Source organism: Mytilus californianus, unplaced genomic scaffold (genome assembly GCF_021869535.1).
Source record: "Mytilus californianus isolate M0D057914Y unplaced genomic scaffold, xbMytCali1.0.p SCAF_52, whole genome shotgun sequence".
Taxonomy (NCBI): Eukaryota; Metazoa; Mollusca; class Bivalvia; order Mytilida; family Mytilidae; genus Mytilus; species Mytilus californianus.
The window spans coordinates 260,206-283,708 of NW_026262704.1; the positions used below are offsets into that span (position 1 = coordinate 260,206).

The window sequence follows — 23,503 nt, forward strand, 5'->3', positions numbered from 1 at the left end:
TATATCTCCAAGTTGATACGATATTCCAGGGCTTGTATCATGAATTTCTTGATAGAGGTTTGCTGCTCACAAGAAAGTTATAAACCAAGAGTTCCTAGTGGTGAAATTGAAATCATCCCTTCGTAAATTTGATGGACGCCATCACAAATTGGTTGACCGTTATTGAATATCTGTTTCAGAGATGATGACGGATATGTTCAAATTGTCATCACCTTATCCCCGAATGTGACCTACCGAACTAGACTTATCAACGTGTTGTACTTACACGAGTAACACGACGGGTACGAAATGTGGAGCAGAATCTTGTTACCCTTCCGGAGCACCTGAGTTCATCCAAGGATTTTGGTGGGGTTCGTGTTGATCAGTCTTTAGTTTTTTATGCTTGTTTTGTGTACTGTTGTGTGTCTGTTGTTTTTTTTCTTTTTTAGGCATGGCGCTGTTAGTTTATTTTCGACTTATGAGTTTGAATGTCTTTTTGGTATCTTTCGCCTCTCTTTTGTCAAAACTATTTTCTTGATTTGTGTTCAGCAAAATCTGATTTTTTTTCTTCGTTTAAATTGTCTGCCATTGCGCAACCGTTTCCATGGTCCTCTTTTAGTATACGACATACTTGTATGAGTTTTGCGGTAACATGTAGAGGTTCATAACCCATTCCTTGGCCTAAAGTGGATAACTGTTTCAAAGCCAATCGTTCTGCATCTCTTTTATTATATCCTACGCTACGAAGTAACATGAGGGATACAGTACGTCACCTGACCATTTGTCCATCCGTTAGTTCGTCTGTCCGTCCGTCCGTTAGTCTGTCAGTCCGTCTGTTAGTGGTTTCGTCGTTTTTTGTTTTGTTTCAGGATAATCTAATATTTAATATCAGCGTGCATTCGTACTCGGATATATGCTCCCATTTAATGGGAAGCATTCTCCTTTTGAATTTGAGGTCACTATATCGTGTATATCTAAGGGTAATGTCAGCTTTATAGAAATAGACTGCAATTTATGCAGAAAAGTGGTTCCTGTGTCTTTATCGAATATTTCAAATGGGATTCCAACCTAACATGGACATATGGTTCCATATAATGAGTGGAAGATACCAATTGGTACTACTTCATTACTTGTGAAAATTGGCTTCAGGATGCTAGGTCGAATGTCAATGTCTAGTTACTAAAATATATTGGTGTCACCTAATACTGTTGTTTGAAATTATAACCGAAAAGGATCAAGTAAGATTTTTTACATGGCACGGGCCTGGGATATATGACCATGTGTGTTTACTAACTAAAGGTTCTTTACTTATTATGCTATAAAAGCCTCTACATTCTATGTTTGCCTGATCAAAGCATGAAGCCATGTAGTTGTCGTTGATTGGCGTCTGTCATCAATGAGTTGTTCGTTGAATTTTAACAACTTTATTCATGCTGTAACAAGCATGTGTTTTTGTTAACTGTTTATTTTAATCGAGGCTTGCACAGTTACTATTCAATATGGACCTTTTTCAATGATGAAGTCCTTACGATGACATGTAGTGGTTTAAATATTGCTTTCATTTGGCAATAGTATGAAATCATAATTCCTCATTTGTTAAAACCACCCATAAAGCTTATTTTTCATTTAAAGCAGAAATCGTGATATTTTTTGTTATAAATATATATAAAGTCACCCCTTGGTCTTCTTTCGACCGACAGTAAAATCGTTTCTAAGTATGGGGTCAAATTGGCTGTGTGGGATGTATAAATTAGTTAACAGTTACGTTGTTCATAGTGAGAACGTTACATGCGATGCCTTTTTTAGAAAGAATGCTACGCTCAGAGCACGATAAAAAGCTTTGGATTGATTGTTTGAGGAATCGAAAGGTAACATGTTGCGAGGCTACATTGTCGTCCCTATCAAACACATAATTTTTTAAGTGAAATTCCAAATTGCCCGTCCTTCATCCGGTTGCCTCCATATTGCAGGACCTTCCTGCATTAATTAATTATTATGTTTATGATTGTGCATGAAGTATTTATGCCACTGGACGTAAAGCAAACAACAATCAATCAATAAGGAAAGAGGTACCAAAACTTTCTGCAACATCCTAACGTACGACAATTTGCTGTCAAAATCTATGTAGGCGTCTTGTTGAGTTGTCGGCGTTCGACGCTCTGATACTAATGCCATGTTTTATGACCTTGATCCTAGAAACTTAAATAAGTATCTTAATTTGTGCAGAGTCTGTCAATTCTTTCTAGGCGCTTGCTTTCTATTCGTAGTAAGGAAACAGTCTGGTCATTAAAATATGTACAACAACAAGACCTTAAGCATGCAATTTCTAGTTATATCCGATGTCGGGTTGATATAATGGCTATAATTTTCTGTTATCACCGGTTTTGACTGATGTGTGACAGGGAGGTTTCATTGCCTATGTCAGCGGCAATAGAAATTTGTATGTTATATGTTACATTGTTGTAAGCATGTCACTCCCGGTACGGCAGTCGGATCAAGATATTGATTTTTTAAGTCTTATACGCATAGGAATGGATGTTCAACCTCGTAACGAATATCAATCCTCAGCTTCTGCGGTTTCTATATTGATCATTACGTCTTTAATCTCAACCTTTTCATGAGCTACACGTTCGGTCTCTTGTTCCAATTGAACTTTTCGTCAAATAGCCAATTGCTCCATATCACACTTTATCTTGTTTTGTCTATTTTGGGCAAGCTCTATTAATATAGCTCCCTGATTTGCGGCGAAGGCAACGTTTGCTTTACGATCTTCTGCCTAGGCGTTCTTCCTCCGTGTACAGATTAGATAATTTAGAGATTCTGCTGTTACATATTTTACTGTTGTTTAGTGTCTTTGTTCTGGTGGTCTGTGTCAGGTTTATTCAACTGTCCTTAAGCAGTGTCATGACCAGCTGCTACTTGGTAAAACGAACCTCTGTTAAGAAGTTGCAAATGTCCATTTCCTTTGACTGTCCATCGTTATTGTTCTAAATACTCAGCTTTGAGTCTATGATACATAGCATATCACTGTATTATTTTTTCCCTGAGCCGTAAGCAGTTTACAAATCAGACCGTGTCACGTTTTTAGTTGAGGCTCATTGACTTCTTTCGGATGGCCGACGCATTCGACTTTTTTCATTTGGAGTTCCAAGATTTTCACCTGGATGCGCGGTTTTGGCCTGCTTGTCAACTACTTCTCTGATGTCTCACTCTTATGGCTGGACATCCTTTGTGTTTTATGTCCAGTTTCCATAAAAAATGGTATGAATATTACCACGATAGATTCATATACCAATGTTGTAGCTGAAATATGAATTAGGTGATCTTGAGATTGATCTTGTAATCACATATATTCCCGCTCGTAGCATAACTATAAGTACATAACGGTGAAGGTCTACTTTCAAAATCAACCTTAACCTCTATATTTTGGTCAATATTGTTAAATTTGAAAATAACGTAAAGTGGAAAAATTTGCTATCAACGGAAAAGTCTCATAAATACCCATAATCAAAATTATAATAAATAAAAAAGCAATTCTCACGACCATTAAATGTCAAAGCCGTCACCTAAAGTCAAGAAAATTAAGGATAAAACATTTAACAGTTAATGGCCGAAACCCGTGAAAATCGAACTTGACCTGTGATTTGTGTGTTATATGATGTAATAATGAATTGGCCAAATTTTATTTTAATAATAACAGGTAACAGATTTATTATTGAATGTTGGAAAAACTGAATATCTGCACGCTTTGCCAAATAAATTGGCACCCTGATTATAGTAGAAGATGTAAATCATAAGACTTTTATTTAAAAAGTTATACAGCTTACAATAGTCCTTCAACACATTACATATATATATATATATATATATATTACATGTAAGTACAGACATATTCAAGTATATATCAATAGATGGGAAATGGTAAATTAAAACGATACACAACATGTATGTATGTGGAACAGAGTCTGATAAAAATTTATAAAAGCAGAGTTTGTAGTCATGCAGCAAACAAATCTTTCCCTAAAAGTTAAGTCTATTGTGTATAAAAAAATAACTGTACAAGCTACAAGTGGGAGTAGTACCTTTTGGTAGATCTTAATGTTACAGATACAACCGAATATTGGACATAATTTTTACTTTTATGTTCCTTTATAGGACAACTGTTGACATTCACTGATGAGATGGCTTACATTTTTGAAAACACAAATCAAATGCCAGTAGAACTACGTGCATTTATATAACGTTCAATGATGAAAGATCAAAAGGAAGTTATATTTTTTTTACTCAAAATAACACCACAGTTCACGAGGTGCAACTTCCATCTGTCTTTTGTGGACTTAGGCCTTTTATATCTTATTATACGGAATTAGTTTTGCGCAGTTTAAGGCAATACGGTGATCTGTTATTGTTCACATCTTTATTGCTATTGTGCTTATTTAATGCATGTTTGTATGTTGAAATATATTTACACATATACATAATTTTTATGCATTTGTTCACTTTTTATTTGAAGATATCAAACCGCAGGAAATTTAGTGTCAACATTAATGGGAAACTTCAATTCTGAATTAATTCCTTATTTTATATTATATACAACATGAACAATACATAAATTATTTCCGTTCAAATGGGTGATCAAATTTACAATTTTTTCCTAGAAGTGTCGTGTATTTTGATAACATCATCATGGTGAAAAAAGTCATTTGTTTTATTTTATTAATTAAGTTTATTTCACACTCTATAAGTCAAATCTGACGAATCAGGACTTCAAGGTAAGTGGTTATTTTAAAACAGGTGGCTGTTTATTGATATGATTTGTTGTCACCAAATGGCTTTATAAACAATTACCCTTGTAATCAAATTACTTTATTTATTGACTTCAGAGTTCAGGAACATATTTTGTTTAGTTTCTATTTCAAAGATTTCAATTTCAGAAGATAACCTTAAACTTTACATTGATCGAGCAAAATTGTCAATCTGTTTTTTTTTCGATTTTTAAAAAAAATGAAGAAACGAATTTTCATAAAAGAATTATGTTACCTACATGTAAATGTAATTACCGTTTTAGATTGATTAGTAAATATTTTAGCAAATATGTTTAATGTAATTGTGTTAGGGTGGTTATAAAACTGAATCAAAATCAGTGATATAGGATTACAACATCTTGTGACTTTGATCAGGGATTACTTATACTAGGAAACAAACCTTGAATTCTTTATCTTTCAGAACAATTTTCTTACAAATATAACTAGAAGTAAAGTATTGAATTTTTGAACATTTCAATACTAAGTGTTACATGTAGTCCTAATACAATGAAGTGGTATAACGATTGCCAAACTATGTTTAGAAAGTAATCTTACTATGCGATATGGGTTTTGTTCATTGTTGAAAGCCGTAGTTGTTAACCTCTACGTCATTTGGTGTCTGGTGGAGAGTTGTTTCATCGGTATTTTTTTTTTTCAAAATGATGTTGCACTGTCTGCACCAATTAAGTATAACAAATGGTCGTATGAATTTTATCATAATTCAGATATCGCAATTTAAATATTATTTTAAAAACCCTGAAATTTTCAGTTGACTAAAACTTTAAAACATGACAAAATATACACACACGGGAATGTCAATAAGACCATGTATCTATCAGAGTAAAAAAGATGAGGATGTAAACAAGACAAAAGCTGGAAATGAAGCAGAGATTTGTGTTATTTTCTTTCAGGTATAGATTAAAAGATGTATGTTGTCCCGATTATGAAAAAAGAGAAAATGATTGCATGGGTAAGTCGTCACGTATTCATCTTATGTGCCAAACGATTTGCATTTTGCGCATCCTGTAAAATATATGAAATACATACAATTTTTACACATATACATATTTCAAAATAGAGGATTAAAAGGTCTAATGTTTTTATTGAGATAAATGAAATTATGTTTCAACTCAAGTTTAAGTGATATCTTTCTCAATTATGTAGCCGCAATATTGACGATAAAATAAAAACACTGTATAACATTCAATTAATTTTTTTGCAAATCTTTTGTTTTTTAGTCAATGTTAACTGTGATGAATGCGATTTGAGTAGAACTATTTAACATTTCATCGGGATTTTTTTTTGTTTAAAGGTATTTTTTTGAAAATAACCATGTCTTTCGAAATTCGAAAGATTGATGATTGCTGAACGTGCAGTGGCAAATACAAAATATGAATATTCAACATTCTTCATCCAAAATCAACATTTTTATGTGGTAGTTTACGATGGAAAAGACTATAACAGACATTTAAAACTCCTAAGAGGCATTCTTTTTTCCCGGAGCCGAACAGTCATACTGGTAAATCCCATGCGCTTTGGGGATATACTTATTTTAAAGTATAATGTTTTAACCAGCCTTGAATCGAACACATGATCGTCCGCACTATAGCCATGCACCGTTTGTCGGAGACGATAACCGATCATGAGACAACCGAGGTATTGATTCAGGAGTTACATAATTTTTGGTTCAATAATCCCAACAATGTTTGATCTGCATATTTGTTGTTTAAAATTTTGTCGTGACTTTTGCAGGATTGAAATCATTTCTTCTGTGACATTTTGGCACTGCCTGCACATTGGTCAGAGTTGTAGACCTCTCGTCGGTCAATGGTTCATTAAAATATAACCTTTACTTGTCAGTTTTACCTAGGGTTTTAACAGACCATTATGATTGGCGGCAAACAAATAAATATTATGTGACAACTCGACGACAGTCAATCTCTATGTAGGGGTATACGTTATGCAGGATTACCATCACAAATGATAAAGAAAAAATCCAGAAAATCGCATTGGTCGAATGATATTTATAAAGTGTTTTTTTTTACATATGCTTCGTGAGATTGATAGCTTGGTTGTTGTTTGCTTTACTTCCAATGGAAAATGTTTCATGCATGTTCAGAACGAACATAAATAAAACTAACAAGAAATACAAAATGATGTTATAATTAACCTTGCAACAGACCACCTACGGAATCCCCAAAGAGTTCTTGCATGGGTCCTTAACGTACATAGGGCTTGGCACTATCATTACACGAGGCATCGGTTTAAACGTCCTAGTTCTGACAGAAATGGCTGTGCAGTTATATGAGTACATTATCATACAATGTGTTAAAAAGTAAAAAAGACATTGCGCACAATTTCATTTTGGGATTCTGCTTTGTAAAAAGGTAAAGGGTTGTCAGTTGTAATTACTTCATAAAGTCACATTAATATTATGGGTTAAATATTTTATTTTACAGCGTGTTCCAAGGGTTACACGTCATATATAGGACAAAACTGCAAGCCCTGTTCTAAAAACACATATGGCGAAAGATGTCGATTTGAATGTTCTTGCTTGGATTTTCAAGTGTATGTAAGATAAAGTACATGCATGTCTTGTTTTATGATATTCAAACTTTAGAAACATGATTTTGGATTACAAATTAGGCAATAATACTGTAAATTCAGACATTATTGCAAACATTTATTATTGCGATTTTTGAAAAATCTGCATAAAGATATATGTATCAGATATATAAATGCGAATTCTTATTATTGCGACACTCAACCAGTCGCATTATTCGCATTTATAAAAACTTCGCAAACATTTGTTTAATTTTCAGTATCAAATGGCGACCCTTATAAATACTCAGTTGAATTGTCTACCTAACATAAGCATATCAAGTACAAACAATCTTGTAAAAGTACACTTATTACAATATTGACGGTTAATGAAAACGATCATGTTAAAACATGAAACTTACAATCTTAAGGTTCAAATATATAGTATCAAAAAGGGGTCTTTAAAGGCTTGTTATTAGGTATTTATTGTTGAAAAACGTAGTGTGACTTGTATTTTTTTATAATCTCGGCCGTTGGTCTTTGGCCGACAAATGACTCATGGGCAATCATACAACGTATCCGTAGTTTTTCATATTGAATGAGATACGGCGATAGAAATTGTTCATGTAACTCTGTAAAATTTGATTGCAGCTGTGACAACGTTGATGGCTGTGTTAAAATATCATCTACAACTGTTATCTCAGTGTATGCAACGTCTGGTAAGTAACATGTTAAATAACGAACAAACAGATGATACCAGTAACTTCAAATATCTGTTAAACAAAAACAAAATTATAACCTTTTTGTCTGTACCCAACATATATCTCTCCATCCTCATAGTTGTGTAGCTCTCTTATGAAATGTTCATTTCCACTTTCAGGTCTACTTTCTGGTTACAGTACTGAAGACGTTCCTGTGTCTTTCCAAGCTTTTCTTTTGTAAATTGTTGTGAATGTTCTACGAAAGAACACTGACCGTTTATTTTGACATTAGTTAATTGTTGAAAACCCAAATTAAAAACAATATTTTTATATCGACATACCACTACATATATTTTTTGTATCATTAGTTTGATGTGTCGTTTATGTATGATACACAACGGCTTATAATCTATACATTAGTTTTTTTTTTTGTTTTTTTTTTCAATTTTGTTTATGACACACTTTATTCAATAACAAACAAGCAGATTGTGGAAATGGAGACTTTTTACGCGAAATATTGTAAGATGAAGCATCATTCGTTTGTAGTTTTGGGTTCAACCGTTTTTTCATGCGTTCTGATCTAGCTGACCGATACGCGAGACTTTCATCATTGGGATATTTTTTCCAAAAATGAACTTTAATGGAATCAATGCTTGAAATTGAGATAAAAAGTACAATTGATTAGTCAAATAACCGCCTTGATAGGCATACAAGAAAAACTTTAATTTTAGAATAATCAACTCTAGACTTGAAATTTTCAACATTAAACTTGAAATTTCAACTTTAATCTTGAAATTCCAACATTAAACTTGGAAATTCCAACTTTAATCTTGAAATTATCAACTTTAAACTTGGAATTATCAACATTAAACTTTCAAGGTATATCTAAAGTCTTGTAAAGCTGCACGTAGTCTAATATCCATGAAGGGGGAAGTAACTTCCTATTAATGGGTATACGTTGATATGTCGAAATATGGGTCATAATTTTGCGAGATTTTATATAAATATGACACTACTTTTTAATGATATTCTAAATAGATATGTATTCTTTCATAGCTTTATATTGATTTGGGGTATGTTTTACATATCTGATATGGATATGTTATTTGAAATCTTATATTAATGACCAATTGTGGTATTTGAATCAATCAGGGACTTTATATTTGCATAAATATAAAGTCCCTGAATCTATGCATTTTATAGTTCACCTTTCAAAATTCCCAAATGAACTCCGGAAATTATGAGTGATGATATACATTTAGTGCTTATATAAGCATGGGTCATAATTAAAATATTGTATAAGGTAAAGGTCATATGGGATCTTCAAATGTCAAATTTTAAAAGTGTGACATGGAAACATTTTAGATTGATGCCTATATTTTGGTATTTCAATATACACGATAAAAGCTTTGTAGCTAAATGATAACAAAAAATGAAAATCATCAAAAGTGGTATGATTACCAAGTTAGGGAAACAATTCACCTAAGACAGACGGACAAGGATTTAGACAACTGCATTGTATCGTCTGGTCTTCAACAATGAACAAAACTAATACCATATAATAAGGTATGAAGGTCCTCTGATAACTAATGAAATTCAGTTGACAAAGGAAAGTTAACAACCTGATTATAATATTGTAAAAACTTTCAAGTTTATTTTACAGTTAAAAAGCAGAAGCTAAAAATATTTTCATTTTTTAGTGGTGAATTAAAAATGGTATGTTGTGCAGATTACGAAGAAAAAGGGAATGATTGCATTGGTTAAATAGTTCTCAACTTAGTTTTGATAAGCATTTGTAAAACGTTTTGTATTATCTGTAATTTGTCAACCCAGGTAACATATATTTTTCAGTTGAAACAATGGAGGGTCAGATTTTTTATGATATGAATACAAGTGATTTTGTTCTTAAACGAAATTTTGACCAAAATGTTTAAAACCTCCTGCTATTCAACTGTTTAGCCTCAATTTTAAGGATGGAAACATCTCAACTAAGGTAGAGAATGTGCGATAATAATAAACGATTGAGAAAAACAGTATAATTTGACACACACAAATTGTTTTGATAGGAAATAAATGTAAATGGTACCATCGACAGAAATGAATAACAAATACATCTACAAATACATCTACAAAAACAAACTCATAGTCTAAGAGCACTTAGCATATAAAGTTTGCATCACATATTTCATACCCTTATGCTATGACGTCAATTATTTTTATTCTTTGATTACTATAAATATATATATCCCTGGCCAAATCCCCTAACGTTTCTTTTGTTTATGCAAAATAAGGGGTTATTACACGAATAAAAACTTCAGATACCAACCTCACTTACCTTCATATCATATATATATTCAAAGCTAACAGATATGGCACGTTTAACAGAATGTGTACCACTGAAATTGTACTTTTTGGGTTCTAGTGAAAATCGTTGATTCTGAAGTAGGAGAGTGATTGCGGTTGAAATTATTTCAGAATCCCGTAAAAGTCTGTATTATAAAAAGGTAGAAGTGACAAACAGCCATAAATTGATAAAACCTCTTATTTTACAGCCTGTCCCATTGGATACACATCACAAATAGGACAAAACTGCAGACCTTGTCCGAAAAACACATATGGTGAGAGATGTCGATATGACTGTTCTTGTGCAGGTTTTGAAATGTAAGTTATACGCTTAAAATAAATTCGATTTTTTGCCGTATGTATGAAATTTATAAACACAATATACAAGAAAAAGTAACATATCCTAGATAGCAATCATATATCTGCTAAGTTTAATTGTCTACTTTATTACCATACTTTGTCGAAATCAAATTTTTAAACATACAGATATTACAATGATGACAGGAAAACAGTCATGTGCATGATTTGAAATGTCAAGCATACACGTATAAAGCATGTTCCTTTGAATACGATAACAAAAATGTATACGTACCTACATTTTTATGTTCATGTTGTAACATTTAATTGCAGTTGTGACAACGTTGAAGGCTGTGTCGAATTTCTACCAACAACTGACTATTTAGTGTATGCAACGTCGTGTGCATGATTTGAAATGTCAAGCATACACGTATAAAGCATGTTCCTTTGAATAAGATAAAAAAAATGTATACGTACCTACATTTTTATGTTCATGTTGTAACATTTTATTGTAGTTGTGACAACGTTGAAGGCTGTATCGAATTTCTACCAACAACTGACTATTTAGTGTATGCAACGTCGTGTACGTAATATATTGAATCACTGCGTCACTTAAAACTTCCTCATATTTGCAAAGAGGACAGGAAATAAAGTTCATATCTCTATCGTGTAGTCATCCTGAAAGGTCTTGTTTTTTGTGGTAAAATTTTTTATTAAGGATCTCTTCTGTCTTCAAAGATTTTTCTCTTCAGAGAAATTGAAAAGTTACTTTCTTAAAAAAATTATATTAAATTTATGTTTCTTATATATATATATACTTCATAGATAAAGGCAACAATAATTTATAGATGTTCGCATAGATAGTCGCATAAATCGAGTAAGAACAACAAATACTCTGGGAATCGCAAAATTCCCACAAAAATGTTAGACTGGGAGCAACGACAGGATAAGCATGTGCTGTTCTACGCGCATCACCTGCCAAACCATTCCAAACTCAGCCAAAATGGCACAATCGTGAAAAAAAAAACACTCGGTGAACAGAAATTATCAAAACATCCATATCTTAACCACAAGGCAATACATAAAATTATTATGATTATTTCGACAAACCACTAGACAATTGTGTTTATCATTCAGCTGATGTGTCTTAGATAAATGCCCCTCAACTCCTTTTATTCGTATAAAAATGTAATTTAATGCTTCACCTTTTGGTAAATGTTGCAGATGACAAAACGTACAAATGGACCATAAATACAAGAGCAGATTCTGGAAATGGTAATTATGTTTATCTGAACTTATATTTTTGAGGCATAATGCGCCAGTTTTCGTTGTGGTCTCCATAATCCTCCGTTAACACAGCATTGTCGTGTTTTCTGATCTAGTTGATCGATATAATATATATATAATTATATTAATCACGGCGATCTCTGGTTCAAATAAGGAAATTGTCACAGTATTCATATTTATGATAATGAATCATCCCGTTTCCAAAAAATAGTGACAGAAGAAATCCATATATTTTTTTTTCAAGTCTGAAGTAATTAATATTGACTGTATGCCATAGGAAAACACAAGAATGGTAGGAATTTTAACCAGTGTATAATAGTCAATATTAGTTGTGCACCGTCGGACGTCTCCTCATCGGATTATTTGCTTATGTCTGCTTTATGCTTTTCTATTTCTTTGTGTTTGCGTTTATTCAAAGTTCGACGTGTGATATAACAATGGATACCAGTTCAAAAATATTTCAAATGCTGAATATGCTTTATTTGACATCCTGACAATTGGATTACATGCTCGCACAATATATGCTGCCAGATTTTTTGATTATAGACGCAAACTTCATCGCCAAAACGTCGTGTTTTAATCACAACCTACGGTACTTAGTATAGTCATATTAACTGCGAAACGATTGGTGATGCTGTATATTATAATTGTTAAAACAGAATAGTTGAAAAAGATGGACAACAAACCCTGGAGGTCAAGCTGTTTCGATCTATTTCACTGATAATTTAGAAACAATGAGCGAATAACATACTTACTTGACAGGAACATAGCCTCGTGTGGAATTAAATAAGTTCAAGCAAAAATTTTAGAATTCTTAAACAGCAACTAGCTATATAAAATTGAGAATGGAAATAGGGAATATGTCAGAGAGACAGCAACCCGACAAAAGAGCTAACAACAGCTGAAGGCCACCAATGGGTCTTCAACACAGCGCGAAAATCCCGCACCCGGAATGGTACACAATTTCTTCACCTAAAAATCTATAGTCTCACTCAGAGTCTTTGATAAATGTGGAAACTATGTACTTATATATTTACCGGACTCTAAGGTAAATTCGAAAAGAGTAAGTTCATAAATACTGACACAATCAAATGCTCGACTATATCAACTAACAGATCGACTGAAAAACAACTGTAATACTCTTTATTTGGTACAAAATAAAGGCAACAGTAGTATACCGCTGTTCGAAACTCATAAATCGATAGAGATAAAAACAAATCCGGGTTTTATCGCATATATGAGTCACAATCTAAGCAGCTTATAGTTTATTCGGTTTGTTGCACACACACACACACAAACAAACTACACTGCCTACTTATTCTGATATTATTCGTAACGTTATAGACCAGCCCTCGCAACTGAAACTCTTTGTTTGTAGCTATAACGAGTTCACATTACGAGGCAAACACAAAAGGAAAAATCACAGATTGTAGTGTTCAAGGTACAATATATATGTTATTTATCAGTTCATATTCTACGTCAAGATAAGCAAGGTCCTTTTTACATTTTTTGTAAACTTTTGTAGATATACGTAGTATTCATTAACACACACGGAATTGACGATTATGCATATTCAGTTTTGTAGGTTTAGTAAATTGTCCAACGACAATACATTGGATAAACACTTGTCGATAATGCAATGCCAGCACAATTTAAAGTGCCTGTACCAAGCATTGGTTGGCTTCATTTTGTTGTAAATGACTTGCTGTTTGATAAATTTATCTGTTGATGTGACTTTGTTTCTTTTTCTTTATAATATCAATTTGCTTTTCAAACAATGAGTTTTTTTTAATTCTCTATGTTTATTCATCTTTATCCGATGCAAAAATAGATAACTGTTTGAAAAGACGGATTTAGTTTCATAAATCAGACCTATTTTGATTTATTATTAAAAAGTCAGCAAAGGAATACACTGTATTGATTATTATAATTTCAGGATTGTTGTCTAGAGAAATAATTGTTTACTCTGCTATATCAGTTTTAGTAATTGGTTTCGGGATATGTTTATGCTTTGTTTTCTTCAAGTTCAAACCATTGACCAAAAAGAACATAGCAACTATAAACCAAACACACAATTCTTCAATACCAGAACAAATCCAAAATATTGAATTAGCGGACCGTTTATACGAGATTATTAATGAAGAAGATATACTAGATGACCGACGTATACAGCAAATGCAAATGGAAATGTCGTCTAATTATCTTGATGTTATACAATATTCAAATACCAGAGAGAGTTGTGAAAGCAAAGGTTTTGAGAACAACGATAACCCGTGCCAATTACTATCAACTGATCAGACAGAGAACTTAGAAAACAATTTGAAAGTGCATGGCCGTTCCTTTATGAGTGGTGATAGTACTTCATCTTCCGACGAATATCACCAAGATTCAACACAATATTATTTAAATCCTATGATTGACATTTCGCCACCAGAAGAAGGAACATATCTAACCATAGCAACTGCTAATAACGCTACGAAAAATCTATAGGACAAATAAAACATTTTCAACTAGCGTTGGATCCAACGATACCAAGCGTTTGTCAAATATAGGAGAAAAGAACCTTAGTCATTTAAACATTTTAATATGGAACAGTACAATATGACAGCATTTTCCGAAAAAGAGGATAACAGATGAAATCAAATGAAAATTACATGTTTAATCAACTATTAATTATGTTTCTAAATCTATATCAAAAAGCGATATATTGTGTAAATAGATTCTTAGGAAATAATAATCCAGTTTCTAATAATCTAAACCAGGAGGCACTATAGTGTTTCTAATTCATAGAAATAAATAAGTACACAGGTGTTTTCTTTGAAAAAGCATGGTATGATTGAATATCCCTAACTTCACGAGAGATAAGATACAGTCCAATCAAAATAAAAAAAATGCAATGACAGCAGACAAAAAAACGATAAGACTGACAACAAAAGCCATATTGCTACTCCATTGTTAATGAGACAAATTTGTACTTGAAAAATTGTACAACAGGAACATAGATAACTTTAAACAGTGTCTTTCAAGCTTTTGTAGTAAATCTCACAACTCATGCAAGATATTGTTTAATCAACATGACAATATAATAAGATCAATTATATATGATGGCAAACATTCCTACAAAGAATGAAAGCACAACATCAGAAGATTGCGTTCATAAAGTGTCTTATGTAGGATAGTCACCTACAAGTCAAAGTCCTAGAACTTCTGTAAAAATGGCCAATCATAGTTACGGTACAATATAATTGACAACTACATATGGTAAAAAAAAATCCTTTTAAATATAAAAGATTTCTGTCAAATGGTATTAATGGACCATTGTGGTACGGAAATCAAATTTGTGAAAGTCCCATAATTCTCCTAAAAACTGACGGTATAGTAAATGTCGTACATTGTGTCCAATGTTTGTTAATATAGGAAAATTTGAAAAGTTGAGACTAATTACCATCATTAATTAGGGTCCGTTTTTCGTCTGTGTCAGTATTATTTCAAAGATGCTATAATCAGTAATTATTTTTGTTAATTTCATTGTTCAATTTTATTTCTCACCATCAACATAGAGATCAAAAATGAAATTATAATTAGTAGATATATGCAAATTTGTTTTTCATGTCTAAAAAATCAGAGCAAGAACTCATCAAAGATACCAAGCTGATAGTTTGGTACGCCATACACGCGGTTCTTGCTCAAAAGACGCGCTGGAATTAAAACAGTTAGAATTCAAAATCAAATACGAAGTTGAAGAGCGTTAAAACACGAACATTCAAAAAATTGTGTCAAACACATTGTATAACACTTTCTTTAATCGATTTTTATTCACTGCACTTCAAACTTGTAAAAGTCTAAAATATCCTATAGCTGTACTCGACTGTATTGATTTTAACTCGACCAGTCTGAATTGGTCTAAAATTTACTCGATATTACTCGACTGTAGTCTGAACCATACTTAACAGGTTGAACTTGTACTTGACCTTTACTTGACCAGTACTTAACCATTTTATAAGTGTCTGAACCATATTCGACAAAGTCTTAACAATTCTTGACCAAGGCTGAACCATGCTCGACCTAGTCTTAACCATACTCGACCTATTCTGAACCATACTCGACCAAGTCTTAACTAACCTAGACCTATTTCTGTATCTATCTATTCTATTTCATCAATTTAGGAACTTTTTTTAAAGTTATGTCTCTTGGCTAGAAACTTGAACAACAATTTAAAATCCAAAATGTACCTAATATAGCATTGAAACCATAATTTCACAGTAAACTTAATATAATCATCAACACCATATTCATCAACACTTATCCGGTAAACATATGTATATACAATATATATCACCTCTAAATTTAAAATAAAAACAATAAGATCAAGGGAAGTATTTTCTGGTCTGATTAAAAAACTATCATGTAATAAATTTAGTTTTCAATTAAATGAATTATTTTATACATGATCATGTTCACATTGCATTATGTACATATGAAATACTAGAACTTTCGGCCATTATTAAAATATCTAAAATTGAATGTTTCAGATAGATTTTATGGTTACTTAAGCCTGATATACATTTATTAGGGTGTCAGTCTAGTTTAGTTATTAGCGCAGTGAACATCTTTTTTTATATATTATATATATTATTTATTTATGATCTTGCATTTGTTTGTACTGTCTTACTGTCACGTAGTGTTGTCATTTAAGCGATATTTTTTTAAGATTGTCATATACGCGGGATGTTTGGCTAGCTATAAAACCAGGTTCAACCCACGATTTTTCTTACAATGTCCTGTACCAATTTAGGAATATGGCAGTTGATATCAAATAGTCCGTTTCTATGTATGTTGGCGTTTGTTTTTGTTGCAGTTCAGTGTTTCTGTTGTTCCGTTGTTTTCCTTTTATAGTTGATGTGTTTCCCTCGGTTTTATTTTGTAACCCGGATTTGTTTTCTCTCAATCGATTTATGACTTTTGAACAGCGGTATACTACTGTTGCCTTTATTTGTATATGAAGCAGCTTAATACATTTTAGAATGACACCTATATATTGTAACACCAAGAATTTAATATTATAGAACTTCCATAGCAATCCGTGATAACCTTTTAAAAAAGAATTGTGTTCCAAAGTTGCAGTTAAAATTTATTTAATTAAGTTTTGTCAAAATTAAAGACATGGCATAGTAAATGAGTAGTACCATCAATTTAATTGTAAATATTACTATAAATAATATCTCTTAATTTCTGGAAAAAATCGAAGAAAAAAAATCAAAACATGTATGTATTACATGGACACATAAAGTAAACCGTCCAGAAGGAGACGTCATTCCACCCTAGAACGAAACAGAAAGGAACACCTTTCATAATAGTACTGGCTATCCCCAATAGTCTGGTCGAAATAAATATGACGTCTTGAAAGTATTTTTTTTTAAATTTTTTGCTGTACGCCTTCCTACTTCGTCATAACGTCGGAGTGATTTTTGTCGGTTGGTTTTTTGAGAATTTCTCTCTCAACTTTCAGACTTAATGTTGCCATGAAATCTTCAATGCCGGCTAGACAATAATACATATAAACATCATATATACATATTCTTACCTTTCGTGTGCTTGTTGGTGCAAAATATTTCCAGAAATTTCCTAAAGTGATAATAAAAAAGTCACAATTCCATCCGATGTAGGCGATGACCTACTGCTTTTTTAAAAATGGGTTTTATGATTTCCCATGATCCTTCACTTTCAGAGATTAGAATATATTTTAACACCGAACTCGGTAAAATTCGAAAGACCCGAATTTCTGGAGAATATAAATTTAATGATCCGGACATTCGGGTCAAAAAGAGGAGAGGGTATGATGTCAGATTGAGTCCTCTAATGACTTGAAATTATGGTTTGCCTGTTGTTTTTCAACCACACGCCCATCGATATCCCTTCACATTAGTGGTATTCTTATTTTATTAGTTTTGTCCTGTTTCACACTGTAGGACTTACTTTTTAAGTGATACTGTTAAGATGCAAGCATTGCTGCCTTTGTTAAGATTAGTGGGGTGAGTGTATTCTTGACAGAAATGGAGTAATCCCAAAGCAATTGCTCTTCTTTCAGGCCTAACCTCTTCTATATAAAAATATAAAAATAAGAATATGTGGTATGATTGCCAATGAGACAACTCTCCACCAGACACAAATAATATAGACGTTAACAACTATAGGTCAAATCGCGATTTTCAATAATGAGCAAAAACCCATATCATCCTATGAACTAATAAATTTGCGATTTGATAAGTGCATTTCTGTTGATAATTTTATGATACAATTCATTGTTTAATTTATTTTTTTTGCATCTTTCTCATAATCTATTCATTACTGATCGGCGGGACCTTTTAAGTTATATGGAATCTGTTTTAAGCAATTCAAACGTAATTATTCGTTCTGATTTAAACTGGTCTGCTTTTTTTCTAGAAACGTTCGTCTGGTCTGCATCATCTTAACGTCTAAGTTAGGATAGATAAATATGATTCTGGATTATGTTTATATGTATACCTTGATTTGTAAGGTAAAATAGCAAATTTCAAGTTTAGAATAGCTTGTTTTGATATATGTTGTATTCTCAGGAATAGTTGATGGTAAATGAAGATTAATCTATTACTACAACCATGCTTACTATTAGTTTGTTCTTCGTTTCCATATTTAAGATAAAATAAGTTATATGGTTTGCTACTGACCCCCTACTGATCCATAAAGGGTTAATAAATCCCAGGATACTTATCCTGCCAATTTTATTATAAAAATAAAAAATGGAATACAATAACAGTAATAGTAAACGTGACGTCACAATGCCCCTATGAATTTTACTGCCCCCCCCCCTAACGGATTAATAAGAAGTCAGCACGTGACGGCGTTAAACCAATCAGATTGTTACTATTTTACCCGAGGTGTGATAATCTTTTTACAAGGTATGTATTCTTTAGTCTTCATAGTGTTTTCATATATTTAAACAGTTATCACTTGTAAATTGTTTTTAGTCTTAAACGGCTATTTTGATCTGAACATCAACTGAAAAGTACGAACAATAAAATATTAAGTCATGCTCAGTCTTTCATTAATTTTCAGTCAGACTTTTCCACTACGGTAAATTTAGTACTGTTCAGACTATTAGCTTGCAGTCAATTCAGAACTGCACAGATACCAAAATCCCGCTTTATACTTATCTAACGGGAAATATCTTTTTTTAATCAAAGTTAAGTAACTGTTCATGACAAATTGTTTTAAATGTTAACATCCACCCCTCCAAAATAAAATAAATACTAAACTTAACATACAAATAAACAACCCCCATTTAAGGAATCATCTTAGTCCTCAGCAAATGTCAAAAAGTAATTTTCAATCTTTACCTTCAGTTTATAGTTCATGACTATATATTAATTTTAGAACCTATTAATTTTAGAACCGTCCTATCAATTTGATACACTAGTTATTTTAGGGGAACAAAAAAACAAACAACTTTATTTTGAGATGATTAAGGACATTATTCAACAACAATTAATATCAAAATAGAAATTGCCCTGTGCTTGACAGTTCATGACATATTGTGAAGTGTTTTGTCAATTGATATGTTTTATATCAACCGTGACCTAAACGATGGCCTAAGATTTCAGGAAAATTTAACTTGGGAGAATAACACTTAACTGCAAATGCAAAAATATCAAAATAGATGACCAGTACATTGTATTTTGTGGTCAATGACATGTGCTCAAATTCAAAAGATTTGGTCAAGCGGTGCTTTAAAAATTTTCCTAAACCAAACATTTTACGGAAGGGCAGGCATGTGCATCCTTATATTCACCCGTCTAATACGGTATGAGTTTTGCTCATTGTTAAGAGTCGTGCGATCACCTGTTGTTGTTAAAATCTTTGTATTTTGGGGTTTTATGGATAGCTGTATCATTGACTATCACACCACGTATCTTCATTTTTATGTTTTTAAAATTTCTCTCCAAATTTTATACATACACATCAACAAATCATTTGGTTTGACCGGATTCCTTAGTCTGCGTTCACTCTTTATCATACATATTAGAGGAGAGGAATTACCACTGTGGTACATTGTAATAATGCTAAAATATTAATCTGACTTATTTCCTGTTTTAAGCAGAAATACATATCGACATAATTTCCGGTAAAAACATGAAAAAAATTACAATTATTTCCTTATTATCTTATGTATTATGATCTCATTGTCATAATCATAATGGTGAAAAAATACATTTGCTTAATTTTATTAGTTGTGTTTATTTCGATCGCTGGAAGTAAAAAATGCGATCTTAGGACTGTAAGGTATGTCTGTATACAAATGATTATCTTTATTATTTGGGTGAATATATATTTTAATAACAATTCGATTTGTCACTAAACTACTTAATTTCATTTAAACCACCAAGCGGGATTAGTTTTTTTGTAAAATAACTCTCATGTTAACTAAATATACCTTAATTAGACAATGATTGCATACGATACATGATTAATTATTATTTATAAAGATTAGCGATAAAACCTTTTATATTAATAACGTGTCAGTTCTATGTGATTTATATCTAGGATTTCAAATTGTTCAAGATAAATGTATATGTTTTTAAAACAAACGTTTGACACCGTACTCGTTCAATGATAACACAATTCAAATATTTAGAGACTGAATCAAGGTAAAAAACAGTCTCCTATGCTTGTTGCATTAACGTGTACAGCTTACATATTCTACAAGAATAAGAATTTAATTTTTAGATACATCTATTTAAATATGAATACTAGTAATTGAAGATGAAATGTTAATTTGTCTTAAACTTTGAAAGTATTAACTGAAGGCATAGACAATAAAGTAAACTATTTCTTTGAACATATTTTAGTGGTGTAATACAACAAGTATGTTGTGCTGATTATGAAGCAACGGAGCATGACTGTGTTGGTAAGTCATTAATTATTTGTAAGTTCATGTGTATTTTTTTATGTATCTTGTATACTCTGCGACATTTGTCAACTAGGTAAATATATGAAGATAAGAGAATGAAAAGTCTGATATGTGTAAGATATAAATACAAAGGACATGTGTTTATCGGGATATCTGCCTCATAAAAGCAACTTCATTTTGTTAGTACTTCAGTTTTTCGATTACTGGGGACAATAAAATACATTGTAAACCATTCGAATATATTTATTTCGGTTTCATTATAATATAGAACAACTGTTGTCGCTTTATTTTTTTGTAGTGTAACATGCCTAATATTTTGAATGATCAAATGCAAACAAGTCATCAAAGATTACAAGCTTATTACTTGGTACACCTGACGTACACATCGCGTACATTAGATTAATCAGTAGCGGCGCTCGAAACTAAACAGCTAGAAGGCCAAATCAAATACAAAAATTGTAGAGCATATACAACAGAATATACAGAAAATTTGTGCAAAATAAGACTGGGGCAATTTTTGCCTGTAAGTAGTAATAGCTTTTTTTCAATAATTCAACAATTTGCTGTCATCGTTACAGACACGCTGGGCTTTCTTTCTAATATTGAGAAATATCTGCCATAATTTGATTATATGTTTTACTTTACAGCCTGTCCCACTGGATACACATCAGAGATAGGACAACACTGCAAGCCCTGTCTAAAAAATACATATGGTGAAAGATGTAGATATGAATGTTCTTGCTTAAAATCTGAAATGTACGTCATACCGCTAAAATCAAAATTCAAAACGTGTGCAAATAATAAAAACCGTACAAGATATGATATGGACTATGAAACAAACAAATATATAAAATGGCTATCCTATTTAAGCCATATGGGTTAAAATACGCAGCATCCACTGACACATTCGGCTTCTCGGAGTAAATTATCAAAATGTTCATCAAATGAATTAATTTTAAAAATTGGTTTTCCCCAAACGTTAAATTACTCCATAGATCTGTATTTTATGACTTGTTTACTTAAATATACACGAGAGCTGTCAAATCTGAAAAGTAGTAAAATAAGTCCAATCTAATTATGAATGGATTTTGAATACAACATAATAGTTTCACTATCACTCTTATGCCGTTAGAGAGATTCGTCCAGATTGAATGTCTACCTAACTAAGCTGTAGTAAAAAGTCCATACAATAATACAAACACAGTTACATATAAAACAACCCTGTAAACTTAAATCTTCAGCGTGCACTTATTGAATACGAGACCAAGTAGATATATCATTATATTGTATGCAGTATCATTGCAGGTGTGACAATGTTGAAGGCTGTGTTGAACATGCTACTACAACAGATACTTCAGTACATGCAAGGTCTTGTGAGTAACATGTTAATTCTCTGACAAAGCATCATAATTTTCACATGTTTTAATCTTTTTGTTCAAATCGAATTGGACAGAAATCTAATAAACAGTAGTTTACGGATGTTTAAATCTCGCCAATAAGATGGTATAATTTAAGATAAAAATAAGACAAACCTCAGATACCCACATGGGACCAGTCTTTTCGACAGGTTATGGGTCTACTGATATGTATGCATCATCTGCAATGCGAATACATCCTCATGCGGCAAAAAAACGAGAGCACGTAACTTTTTTCTCTCTCAACCTTATATTCATATCTATATTGTGTATTTATGTTGAAACATTTTGAATTTTATTTCTTTGTGTTCTTTATCACAATAATTTTATTCGGTCCTCTTTGGTCTTTTAAATTTACGTTTTAAGATGGATTGAATAGCAGGAAGGGTTTGTTGGAGAAATACTTTACATTTATAATTCATTTAGTTGTGTGAGGAAAACACAAGAGGAAAAGAAAGTGCTATGTTTATTTCTACAAACCACTAGATATATGCTTTGTTTCATTGGTTTGAAGTGTCATTGATATAAAGTACAGCCCATGGCAAACTCTAATAAATGTCCACCATCTAGTATGATCACCATTACTAATAGAGTAATACGAAAGATGCAATGATTGTATCTATTGATTAATGAGGTTTTTAAATGACAACCTCTTATTCATCAGTGTTCTAATCTTAAACTTATTACCAGCTTCCTCTCATCGCCCAAGAATTTCTTATTTTTGATCTTTTTATAAAATGATTAAATGCATTTATATTTTTATATTTAAAGTTGGTTCGAATATATATGCATTTAATACAAAGGATTATTCAACAATAATAATAACAAATTAATAATAAATCCTAAACTACGAACCATATTAATTTCTAAAACTTTATATTATATAAAGACATACAAATGCATTCAGAAGAAATGATATATACATGTGCAAGTTAAAAAATAGCTGTTTTGAATATTATTAAAAGTTAACTCTGAAAATATTATTGCCTGAATTTTATTTTAAAAAGTCTTAACGAATTATAAACTTTTGTAAAACAATGTTAAATGGAGATAATCATCTATCAATCACGACAATGTTGACTTTATTTGAGAATGAACAAACACTTTTTAAATAGAAAAAATCAGATAGTAGTATATGTTCCATAGAAATCAGAGACAGTGCATAAGAACATGGGAACCATTTATTTT

General features: G+C 31.9%; 1 long non-coding RNA gene across 1 annotated transcript; it reads left to right on the forward strand.

Moving 5' to 3' along the window:
- The first annotated feature begins 10,593 nt into the window (after positions 1–10,593).
- LOC127703852 (uncharacterized) lies at positions 10,594–13,386 on the forward strand. The gene is made up of 4 exons (XR_007983086.1): positions 10,594–10,687; positions 11,182–11,249; positions 11,891–11,941; positions 13,332–13,386. It is a non-coding gene; the product is annotated as an uncharacterized LOC127703852 (long non-coding RNA).
- Positions 13,387–23,503: the final 10,117 nt, after the last annotated feature.